The following is a 12,894-nucleotide window of genomic DNA, read 5'->3' as shown; positions in this document are numbered from 1 at the left end:
TGTGTGTGTGTGTATACGTGTGTATGTGTGTATATGTATGCGTGTGCATGTGTGTATATATATATTTTTATATATATCTATATATATGAGATAGGAAAGACAAAACCTAAACCTGTTGTAAGTTCTAAAGGTTAAGGTCAAATCTGTCTTGAGTGCTCCTGTATCTTCATTGGCTGGCACAGTGCCTGCCTGTTCTATAGTAAGTAGTCAATAAATATTTGTTGGCTGGGCACAGTGGCTCACATCTGCAATCCCAGCACTTTGGGAGGCTGAGATGGGAGGATCATTTGAGCCTAGGAGTTCAAGACCAGCCTATGCAACATAGTGAGACCTGTTGCTACAAAAAATTTAAAAGCTGTTCGTGGTGGCATGTTCCTGTGGTCCCAGCTGAGGTGGAAGGGTCACTTGAGTCCAGGAGGTTGAGGGTGCAGCGAGGTGTCATTACACCATTGCACTCCAACCTGGGTGACAGAGAAAGACCTTGTCTCAAAAGAAAAATCAAGCAAATGCTACAACTAACTTTAAGAATGGCAAGGCCAACCATATTTCTCTAAATGAATTTGTGCCTATGATTGTAGCCCCACTGAGTTTGAGGACCTAGCCACATGTCTTTCTTCTTCTGGGCCCTGTCATTTTGGACTGCCTCTAACCCTGTGAGCTTGATATTATCAGTACAAGAGAAACAGAACTAGGAACACTTGCCATGTGGACTAATGGAAGATAGACATGCCCCCGTTCATCTCTTCCTTCCTTCACTGAACATTATGGGACAAATGTGTGAGGTGTTTCTCACCAAGTCAGCATAGAACATAGCAGGCAGCACCCTGAGTCAAAGGGGGTGGATTAATAGCATGAAAGGCTCTTTCCTATCTGGTGAATCTCTCCAGACCAGACCTGGAGTGACCTTGATAGGCTGTTGTTTCTGGCAGACTGATAGGAGAGAAAGCCAGAGTACTGCTTACAGCCTAACGCACCCTGGAGCCAAGATAAATGAATTTAGGAGAGGCTGTCCTGAAAGGCACGGATTCATGGCAGGTTCCAGCAGGGTGTGGCAGGCATCTTGAGATTTGGAAAGGATAGGTTCTTGTTTCTCTAGGCTGATCCCACTGAAATGATCTTGGCTTTTGGTGTTCTTGGAAGGCTTGGGAAGTTCAGGTTGCCAGCCAGTCAGTGGGCTGGTGTCAGTGGGATTAGGAAGATTGAGCTGTCAAGGAAAGGTAAAGACTCAGCTGTGTGGACAGACCCATCTATAGGGCTTGGCGCCAATGAATGGAAACTCTCTCTTCACAACACTCAGACACGAAATGTGTGGGTTGCTTTCCCCACACAACCAATTCTCCTACCCCAGCTGACTGCCCTATAATTCAGTTCAATTTGGACACCATCTACATGGAGTTAGCCTAGGCCCCACAGGTTAAGGGCTCAGTTCCACAAGACTGCCACGCTCCCCCCACCGCCCTGCACATACAAACACACACACTCTCTCTCTCTTTCTCTCTCTCTCTCTCTCTGTCTCTCTCCAGATGCCAATCACAAGTCCTAGGTCCCAAGGTTACCCATGCTTCTGTCCAACTTGGCTGAAAATCAGGAGTTCCCATGACCTCCCTCACATTCAGTAATGTGCTAGAATGGCTCACAGAACCCAGGGGAACACTTTTATTTACTGTGGCTGGTGTGTTTTAAAGCATATGGTAAGGATACAAATGAACAGCCAGATGAAGAGGTGCATAGTGCAAGGTGTGGGGGTGGTGCGGAGCTTCCATGCCCTCTCCATGAGTGCCATCATCCCAGCACCCCTGTGTGTCCACCAACCTGGAAGCTCGCTGAGTCCCATAGTTGAATGTTTTTTGGAGACTCTATTATATAGCCATGACTAGTTAAATCATTGGCCATTAGCAATTAAGTCCATCTCCAGCCCTTCCTTACTGTCTTGGAGGTCAGAAGGCAGGAATGAAAGTTCCGATGCTCTAATCACATGGTTGGTTTGTCTCGCAACCAGCTCCTATCCTCCAAGAGTCACCACAGTAGCAGAAGTCCAGGTATGTTTGAAAGGGGTTTGCTATGAATAACAAAAGATGCTCCTCTTACCCCTATCAAGAAATTCCAAAGACTTAGGAGCTCTGTGCCAGACACGAGGAGCAGAGACCAAATATACATTTCTCATTATGTCACCGCAAGTCACTTGCCGCTAATGCACTGCCCTCCTCTTAAAACAGACAAACTTAAAAGATGCAACAAGGCTCCGAGGTGAAGGTACAGGCCCAGAGCAGCCCAATAGGTTGGTGATGGGGCTGGGCCGGATCCAGTCTAGGGGTCTTTCCGTGCCTCTCTTCTTCCCTCGGTGTCTATTTCTGACAGCACTTGATAGTGTATGCATTCATAGAAATCATAAATACTTTTCCCTGTCTAATATTTTCCTTGGTGCTAAATATCCCAGGCAAATACAATGGTCCCTGTTTTCCTGAGCAGCTCTCTAGGTAAAGTAAGCAAGCACAGAGTCATGCAGAGGGCAAGATTAATTTCCCCAAGTGCTGCAGAACAAATGACAGCTTTCCCCGCGTGCTTGTGATGTCATCTGACATGGCTGGTTTGGCGGATGAATGGCTCTGGCTACCAAGATCAGTCATCCCTGATGGCTGGGGCAGCATCAACCGAACACCTCTTCTTCCTCCACGGTGGACCCATTTGATGTATTGAGTACAGGAAATCTACTAGCCCTTATTGGCATCTGGGTAGGCAGTCTCATCAGAGGAGAAAGAATAACTGAGCTGCCAGCTCGCTGGAGGAGGAGAAATTCTCCAGCACTCCCATGCGCACTCTGTCCACTGCTGGTGACGACAGACTTAGCAGGCTGAGACCTGGATTAAAAAGAGATTTACTGGGGGACAGCCCCATGGAAAAATGAAGTGTGGTCCAGCTTTGACGTGGGCAGCCCACACCGCCACAGATGTCTAATGGCAAATGCTGGCTTAGTAATTTATGGGGAAGAGAGAGAAAAAATAAATAAATGGGTGTCTTGTCTTCTCAGGAAACTAGGGTTGGGCCTCGATTTCCTGGGAATTTCCTATCTAGCTTTGAGGCTTGAATCCCTTCCTGCCTCCCTCCCACCCCTGCATCCTGTGGGAAGGAAGAAGAAGAAGAGAACAAAAGTGGGTGCTTTGGGAGAAGGAAGTCTCAGGCCCTTCTTGAGAGGCCTCCAAAGGGGCTGCTCCCCACCTGCCACCCACCTTTACAGATGTCCTCCTCCTCCCGTAGCTTTCCAAAGCACAGGCTCTTCTGGCCTTGGACACTGGAAACCTTTCCTTTGGCCTACCTTCTGGGAAGGCTCCAGGCAAAAAGCAGTAAAATCCCCTGTAAAAAGTGTGTATTGAGTTTGTTATATGCTAGAGACTATGCTAAAAGCACTCGCCAAGATCCTAATGCTGTGAAGGGAAGATCATGCAACAGGGCACTGTGTAGGTCAGCATAAGAGTGATGAGCGAAGGAGGCCAGTGAGGAAGCGATGGCTCGTGTTGGGACACCAACACCCGTACCATGAGGTGAGGGTCGGTGGGAAGTGTGGGCTGTGGAGTTTGACCTGCAGTCCAGGCTGGTTCTACCACTTGGTTAGCTGTGTGTCCTTGAGCAGCCTATTTAATTCCACTGTGCGCATCTCATAGGTTTGATGTGAGGTTCCAGTGAGATCATGGTGTGCACTGTCAGCCCAGTGCCTGGCCTGCATGCTGTAAGCACTCAGCAGGGTTCACTGCCATATTGTCCACCACTGTCACTACCAGCAGCAGTGGTAGCACCTTGAGGACACGTGAGCTGGGCCTCGCAGGATAAACAAGGGCCCAGGCAGACCAGTGGCATGAGGACATACAGGCGTTGTCGTGTTATTATGAGGTTGGTGCCTGGGTGGGTTGCAGATTCAAGATGGAGGTCGGGGGGCAGTGGGCTCAGGTTAGAAGCTATTCCAGAGACCACGCAGCAGAGGCACAGGGCTGGGTAAGGCCAGGGCCAGGGAAACAGATGCACAATGAGCTTAAAGACACTTTTTACATTCAACTCAGCCTGACGCGGGGGCCAGTTAGACAGGGGACGCAAAGGAGACAGAGAAGATAAGGAGGGCTTCCAAGCTCCGGCCTGTGTTGTAACTGCTGGGAGATAGTTGGTGTCTATCCTCAGACCCTTTGTCATTTCCTAGCCTTCCCTCTTGCATGTTAGCACCATCCTGTGCCCCCAGATTGTCTCAGGCCTTCCAGGCAACCCCCAGACCAGGGCTGGCTGAATGTTTAAGGAGAGTGTAGAATATGATTTCAGGAGCCTTAGGAAAACCCAGTCCCACAGCCTGCCAACTCTTGCCCCCAGAGGAGCTCAGGGCCCAGTGGGGAAGACCACCTTGCATGTCAATAGTTCATTCTAACCCAAGGCAGATGGTGGTGAATGTTACCATGAAGAGGCAAAATGTGGGGGTTCCAAAGTGGATTTGAAACTAGATCAGGTCCTGTGGGGACCTTGTATGTTCTCACTTTCTCCTTCTGGGAAGCCCACTGTGCTCAGCTGCCAATGAGAATAATAATACCTGGAGTTGTGACAGTTGAATGAGGTGACACAGGCAAAGTGCTAGCCCAGTGCCTGCGGCATGGCAGACCCTTCCAAACTGTCCTCATAATGAGGATGTTTCCTAGATTCGATCTGATATAACCAAATTCAGTGTGTGGTGCAGGATAAAAGTCCTCAACATATTGCATACTCTTCCCCCCATGACTCCTCCCCAAACCACAGTGGATAAGAAGCTAGTGAGACCTCTCCTTAGACATAAGACCATAACTGATGTTCAAGTGGGCAGCATGAACACAATACCCTCCAGCCGACAGCTACCGGGCTGGGCGAAGAGAAGCCCTCTGTGACTAATCATGCTTAGCAAGGTGCTCCTTCTCCCCCCTCACCATCTGGACCATCTGCTGTCTTGTTGGAACAGACCTTCTGCCCTTCTGGGGCTCTTCACTGGTAAGCAGCATCAACAAAACACAGTCAGCATTTGGGCGTTACTCAGACTGGCCCAGGTGTTTAACTAAGGGAAATTCCACCTTAAGTCCATTAATCATCACGACTGAGACTCTGCATGTTAGTTGAATCAAGTTGGCAAGTATTTAATAAGTGTCTAGTCAGTTCCAGGCCCCTGACTGTGCCCTGGGGCTTGATGGACAAGAGGAGGAGTCAGTGATTTGTTCTCAAAGCTGGACCATTTGATACTCTACTTTCTGTGCCAACTTTTGATCATTCAAGGTTCTTACCAGGGGGCCTATGAGCTCACTCTTAGTGAAGTGTGCTTACATGTGCAGGAAAAACATATTCCATCCTACTCTGGAGCTCCGGGTGGCTTATGGGAGCTGACATGTATGGCATCCCTTCTGTGTGCTAGGTATCTTATCTAACTACCACACTTTGGCTTTATATTGTTTTTATTAAAAAAGAAAATGAAGACCCTAGAGGGTAATTGTTACTTAATTGTCTTAAGCCCATGGAAGAGTTGAAAAAGATGGCCCACCATTTTACTGACACTTTCCCTTTATATCCCGGAATCCCAGTGTGACTTTGGTGCTTTTGTTGCTTTGCTGTAGTTGCTGCTGTTCTGCATCCTCTAGGGCCACCCTTTTTAAAAATTTAATTAATTAATTAATTAATTTTGAGACAAAATCTTGCTCTGTTGTCCAGGCTGGAGTGCAATAGCACAATCTCAGCTCACTGCAGCCTCCACCTCCTGCATTCAAGTGATTCTCTGGCCTCAGCCTCCCGAGCAGCTGGGATTAGAGGCACATGCCACCATGCTCAGCTAATTTTTGTATTTTTAGTAGATGGGGTTTCACCGTGTTGGCCAGCCTGTTCTCAAACTCCTGACCTTGAGTGATCCACCTGCCTTGGGCCTCCCAAAGTGCTGGGATTACGGGTGTGAGCCACCACGCCCAGCTCAGGCCACCCTCTCTGCTGGAGAGCCGTGGTCTGCAGGCATCTTCTCTCTCTACTCAGTACTATGCAAATGGACCTGGAAGACAGACACCTGGGGGCTCACAGACAGTCCCTGAGCACCCCTGTTTTTCCTGCTAAGCCTTTGCATAGTTCTCATCTAGAAAACCCAGTCCATATTTCTTTTCTTTTTTTTTTTTAATTTTAGTATTTTTCTTCTTTTTATATACTGATGGGGTATCACTATGTTGCCCAGGCTGGTCTTGAACTCCTGGGCTCAAGCAGTCCTCCCACCTTGACCTCCCAAAGTGCTGAGATTATAGGTGTGAGTCACTGTGCCTGGCCTGTATTTATTTTTATCTTAAGCATGTAGATCACTCAAGTTGAAAATACCCTTCCCAGTATTTTTCAAGGGCCGGCAGCTACAGAGTGGCTCAACAGATTTATGATGGGAAGGTTGGAGAATACCAAGTTCGAGTTGAGGTGAATATGAAAAGAAACATTTGGACGAGGTTGGGAGTATTTTGGCCCTGAGACAGTCAGCCCATGTTGAAAGACTCAAAACAGAAGGCCATGTGTGCCTGTGCTTACATCAAGATAAGAAGCTTAAGTTTTGTTGGGACCTCATGAACCTCTCATCATGCTGTTCTGGAAGAAATGTACAATGAAAGAAACTTTAGAGTTGGAGGCAGAAGACCCAACTTCATATTTCTTGATTGGCAGCTGTGACCATAGGGAAATTACTTCCTTTCCTGAGCCTCTGTTCCCCATGTGTTAAACTGTGGTACACCTCTCAGGTGTGTGAGGAGGAGTAGAGGAGATGGTGTTTGTAAAGTGTTTGGCACAGGTAGCCTGGTGGCTCCTTTAGCCCTATTGGAGTTATTACATCTGTTTGCCTTTTTAGTCTTTTATTTTATTTAGGACATTTACTAAGATGATGTCAGGCACAACATCTTATTCTTGAGCACAATGACCAAATAGATCCTGGCTGGGTCAGAGTTGGTCTGTGAATTAGTCAAGGTTCTCCAGATAAACAAAACAGTAGGGTGTGTGTAGGTTTGTGTGAGTATGGGTGTATGCGTGTGTAGAGGAATTGGTCATGTCATTGAGCAAGTCCAAAATCTTCAGGTGCCCTTGTTGCAGGCCAAGAGGGGATTCTACCTTTAGACTGCCTTTAGACTTGAGCTGTGACATCAACTCCTCCCTGGGTCTCTCAGCCTATTGGCCTGTCTACTGGCTGAGAGACCCAGAGAAGAGTCAGGGTTGCAATCCAAATCTAAAGGCAGTCTGGATGTAGCATCCCCTCTTGCTCAGAGGACATCAGTCTTTCAAAGCCTTCAACTGATTGGATGAGGCCCACCTCCATTATGGAGGATGATCTGCTTTACTCAAAGTCTACTGATTTAGCTGTCAGTCTCATCTAAAATATTCCTTTGCAGCAATATCTGGACTCTAGTGTTTGACCAAATATCTGGATATTGTGCCCCAGTGAAGTTGACACATAAAATCAGCTATCCTAGCCTGTAAGCAGGCCTTGCCATATGATCAGTGGGAATGAGTCATCTGAGGGAGGAGGCAGCTTACCTGTGGCCCAGGGTCAAAGAGAGCAACACATCAGCTTGAATAAACATCTGCAAGGGCTCAAAGCTAATGCACCCTACTTGGGATATCACCACAAATCAAGACTCTATGCCTGCCTTGGAAGAATCATTGCATCCCTTCCTGCGTCCCCCGGGTCCTGGTAAGAAATCTCCCTGAGAAATGGAGGTTTTGTCCTTTTCTCTGAATCCTGAAATAATTGCAGAGTGAGACAGACACACTGGCATGGACACCTCCAGAGAGATGATGGTTTTTGAGACCCAGAAGTGAAATAAGATTCCGAGCCTAAGGAGAGGCCCCAAGTTTGTCTCCAGAGCCTTCTACCTATAAATCAAGCCCACATTCACTTCTTGATCTTGGGAACAGTGGGAGACAGGGTCTGTGGTTATCTCCACTGCATCACTGGAGTCTTGTATCCCTTTCCCAGAGCTTTGTGCTTGTAATCATCCAGTCATCTGTTTCGAAATTAGAAATCTCACATACTTGAGCGTGAAGTTTAAAGGGTGAAGTCAACTCAAGTTGTCAGAAACATGGGACAAAATAAATGTGGTGTTGGCTCTATAGAGAAGGGGGAAGGCCACAGAGGACTCAATAGCGCCTGCTAACCCATGACTTGCTGCCAGTCCTGCTGTGGTGGCACTGTAATTCATAATCGCTAACTGCTTTGGAGACTTTATTATGTGCTAGGCACTGTGTTGAGCTCTTTACATGCTTTTCTCACTTGCTCTTTCCATTGGTTCTTTGCAGTAGAGACTGTTTCTCGTCCCACTTTTACAATCAAGGGGACGAAGCTCTGAGAGGTAAAGTTACTTGGCCAGGCCACATAGACAGTAACTGGTGGAAGCAAGCATTCAGCCAGGCTGATTCAAAGCCTGGGCTCCCAAGCACCCTATAGGATGGTGGTTTACTATAGCTAGACCCCATACTCGGAATATCTGAATATATGGAAGGCAAGACCAAAAAGGAAGAGCGTGCACCTTCTGAACGTCGGAAGCCCTAGATAGTCCCAGTGCCATTTGAAGGAGCTATGAAGGGACCTGAAATTACCATTTGGAAGGGTAAGGCACAGAGGAGTGAGTTACTTAGGAACTTAAAAAAACAGTTGGAGAATGCTTGTGCAAGGACCATGGAGGCTGTGGCAGGGGCAGAGGCAGATACTTCTCTTTGCCTCGAAAGCAATATTATGTGTTTAATTTCAATTAAATGTCACAGGTCTTTACTGTAGCATGAGAAACACTTGTGTCAACATTCCCCAGTGCTTATGCAGAAAGTGAATGGGGGTAAAACTGGTTCTGTGTGTGCTGGAAATGAAAACCGATGAGGTGCTCAGAGGCAGGAAAGTTCAGATCAAGAGCCAATTCTGCATGGTGATTTACCAAAGTGCCTTACCGCAATGTGGCTTCCTGTTGTTAAATCTCATGAAAGTGGGCATTTCAGTCACCTACGGTTTCTAGACGTGGTACCCGAATTTCTCTGAGGAAATTCCAGTCCCTCAGACCCTCACCCACGGCAAACCCAAACAAAACCCACAATTACAAGCTCAGCGCCACCCTGAGACCTCAGAATCGTGCACGGCAAGTTAGAGCTTTATTAATCGAGTGACTTTTGCCTTACTCTGTGGGAGTTGTTAATTAAAACCACTCAACCATTGAGAGAGATGGAGAGAGACAGAGATTGAGGACAGCTAACAGACTGGATTTTCTCACTCCTTTGCAAGCTGGTGTAGCTATTTTAGAAGCTGACATGGACTTTACAGTTGGCTAAACCATGCACCAGATTTGTAGTGAGGCTCCTTGGGAACAGCTTTCATTTAATGCCCTGCAGCCAGGCCCTCCGGGTACAAAGAACCTGCCTAGCCTCTAACCAAGTATATAGAACAGTTAATAACAATGACCATTGTAATAATATTAACAGGACCAGCTACTGTTTATTGAGCACTTTTAAATGCCAGACACTGTGCTTTATATACATTATCTCTTTTCATCCTCAATTTTTTTTTTTTTTTTTTTTAATGAGACAGGAGCTTAAGAGCTCTGTTGTGCAAGCTGGAGTGCATTAGCATGATCATAGCTCACTGAAACCTCGAATTCCTGGGCTCGAGCAATCCTTCTACCTCAGCCTCTTGAGTAACTAGGGCTATAGGCACGTATCACCACACCCAGCTAATTTTTTTAAAACATTTTTTGTAGAAATGGTGTCTTGCTATGTTGTCCAGGCTGGTATCAAACTCCTAGCCTTAAGCAATCCTCCTGTCTCAGCCTCCCAAAATGTTGGGATTACAGGCATGAGCCACTACAGCTGGCCTCTTTCTACTTTTTTTTTTTTTTCCTTTGAGATGGAGCTTCACTCTTGTTTCCCAGGCTGGAGTGCAATGGTGCAATCTCGGCTCACCACAACCTCCGCCTCCCAGGTTCAAGGGATTCTCCTGCCTCAGCCTCCTGAGTAGCTGGGATTACAGGCATATGCCACCATGCCTGGCTAATTTTGTATTTTTAGTAGAGACGGGGCTTCTCCATGTTGGTCAGGCTGGTCTCGAACTCCTGACTTCAAGTGATCCACCTGCCTCAGCCTCCTAACGTGCTGGGATTACAGGTGTGAGCCACTGGACCTGGCCTCCTACTTTAATCTCTATGTTCTAGGAACTCCTTCCCATTCTCCTGATGAGGACACAGGGATTTGGGGGGTACACTGGTAACTTGCCCAAGGTTGCAGAGGTGGTGAGCTAGGGAGCTGGGACTCAAACTTGGACAACCTGACTTCAAAGCCTGAATTCAACCACTCATTTCAGTACTTTCACTGACGCTGTGTACACATGTCTAAAATGTAATCGCTCTTCTTTCCCCCAAATCTGTTTTTCTTCTGTTTCCACCATCCATTTTTTTCCCCACAACCAGAACCCAGAATCTTAGACTCTTTCATTCCCTTATTCGTGGAATGCCAGTCACTGAGTTTGATGGATTCCATTTCTTGAGTATCTCTTACTATGGTTTTTCTCTCATCTTGCCGCTCATATTTCTCACCCAGATGATGACAATTCATCCTTTCACCAATTTCCTTTCCTTTGATCCCAGCGCCCATCCCAACAAACCCATTCCACACATTGGTGAGAGAGCTCTTCCTAGAGCACGAATCTGATTATATTTTCTGCTTACATTCCTCAGTGGCTCTTCACTGCCTGTTCAGTAAACTCTGTTTTAGTTACTGTTTCTGTACAACAAATTACTCTGTAATTTAGCTTCTTGAAACTACCATTTCATTATGTTCACGGGGTCTCTGCACCAGGAATTGGGACAAGATACGGCAGAGATGGCATGTGTCTGGTCTGCCATGTCTGGAGCCTCGGCTTGGAAAACACCAGGGCTAGCATTGACTTGATAGCTGAAGGCTAGAGTTACTCCAAAGTTTGTTCACTCCCACGTCTCACTCCTGGGCTGGGATGACTTGAAGGTTAAGACGACTGCAGCCTCTCCACATGGCTTGGCTTCCTGGGGATTGGCAAACTTCTTACATGGAGCTCAGGGCTCAAGGGCAAAGGGTACAGTGAACAATGCAGAAGCTGCCTCACCTTTTATCATCTAGCCTTGGAAGGCGGAGACTGTCCCTTCTGCCATACTGTATTGGTCAAAGCAGTCATGAGCCCTCCAGATTCGAGAGGAAGGTGCATCCTTCCTGTCAGTGGGAGGATGGCAAGGTCACCTTGCATGTGGGATCAGAGATGTTGCTGTGATCATCTGTGGCAAATACAGTTCACAACAATATATCCCCATACCACCCAGCGTGATATGCAAGGCCCTCCCCCCATAGTCTCACATTAGAGTGTCTGTTCCGTGGAGACGCAAGCCTTGTCTTTCTTGGACATTGTGTATCCCTGGTGCCTAGCACAGAGCATGGCTCATCATGGGCTCTCCTTTTGCATTTGAGACGCTAACAAATGATCGACTTACCCAGCCTCATTTCTTCATTTCCTGCCATCTCCTTCATCCCCTCCCTGACCACCCATCCTCTCCGCTCTCCAACTGCCATCCTGTTCCTGCCACTCTGAACCAGACATTTTCCTTGATACGGATACCATGCTCTTGTAACTGAGCCTTTGCATGAGTCTGCTCTGTCCATAAACTCCTCCCCATCAATTACCACCCACCTGCCACAGTCCTTCAAGAGTCTACTGCAGCTAGGAAGCCTCCACTGATGCACGTTGATGGACATTAATAGTCTCCTTCCTCTGAGTTTCCAAACACCTGGTAACACCTCCCAGATGGCTTCTCTTAGGTTCTGTGGGCTTGTTTGTCACCCAGGCCAGAATATCCTTGAACAGAGGCATTGTGTCTTTTTACTCTCTCACATTTCCAACTTCTTCTACCAGACCTGTTGTGTATGCTTGGTAATATGAGTGAAATGAAAAGAGAGAGAAAGGGGGTGATAAAAGGAGCAGTTCTGCTGCTGCTATTAATAATACAGCTCGTGTTCATTGAGTACTTTTCACGCGGCAGGTACTTTTCAGGCATTATCTCATTGAATTCTTGTAGAAATCCTGGAAGGCCTACAACATGCGATTGTCCCCATCTTACAGATGTGGAAACTGAGGATGAGAGAAGTCACTTGTCCAAGGTCATACAGCTACTAAAGGGTGCAACCAGTTTCAGGAAGCTTGAGAACCAAGCCTGTTCTCTTGGTGCTGCCACCTGCTGCCCTTTAAGCTCTGTAGACCTGAGGATTTTCTTACCTTTCCTTAGGGCTCTACAAAGCCTAACTTTCAACTGGATTCATAGAATAAGAATATGGGAGGCAACAGATTTTCTGCTAGCTAGACAATATCAAGCTCTGTTTTATTCTTGGTGCTAGGTTTTAAGGGGTTCAGAATGAGGCAGAGGTTCTTTTAGGAATGGATAACAAGGAAGGTACAGGATTCAAACCCCAAAACATAATAGAAATGTTTGTAGAAAGTACAAATATTGGCTTGGCATGGAAAGTACTTAGAAAAGCAGTAGGTTCCAGTGGACCAGACTTGAACCATAGATAGAAGTTAGACTTAGGTTTTGTATTGCCTAGACACCAAGTGACCATTAATCAACATAAGGAAAAACGTGCCCAAAATTACACCTGTCAAAACTAGAGGCAGTTGTGCAAGGACATGAGCCCTGTCACTCACTGTTCCTGGGAATATTCACTCAGAATCTGGAAAACTGTGTAACCCAGATATTACAGAAGGGGTTCCTGCATGAGGTGAGAAGGAGTCAGAGAGCTGATCTCTCAAAGGTCTTTCAGTTGTATGATTCAGGGTGTCCAGGTTCCCATAGGAATCATTAGGGCTCGATTATAGACAGAGAAGACTGGGTATTGTATTCT

The 12,894-nt window shown here is 46.8% G+C and overlaps 1 protein-coding gene across 4 annotated transcripts in view; it reads left to right on the top strand.

Annotated features, from left to right (window-relative positions):
* Nucleotides 1-12,894, top strand: part of NAV2 (neuron navigator 2) — an 808,709-nt gene that overhangs the window by 616,706 nt on the left and 179,109 nt on the right. The window lies entirely within an intron of this gene.

Source organism: Mandrillus leucophaeus, unplaced genomic scaffold (genome assembly GCF_000951045.1).
Source record: "Mandrillus leucophaeus isolate KB7577 unplaced genomic scaffold, Mleu.le_1.0 Scaffold723, whole genome shotgun sequence".
NCBI classification, from domain to species: domain Eukaryota; kingdom Metazoa; phylum Chordata; class Mammalia; order Primates; family Cercopithecidae; genus Mandrillus; species Mandrillus leucophaeus.
This window is presented reverse-complemented; position numbering and strand designations above follow the sequence as displayed.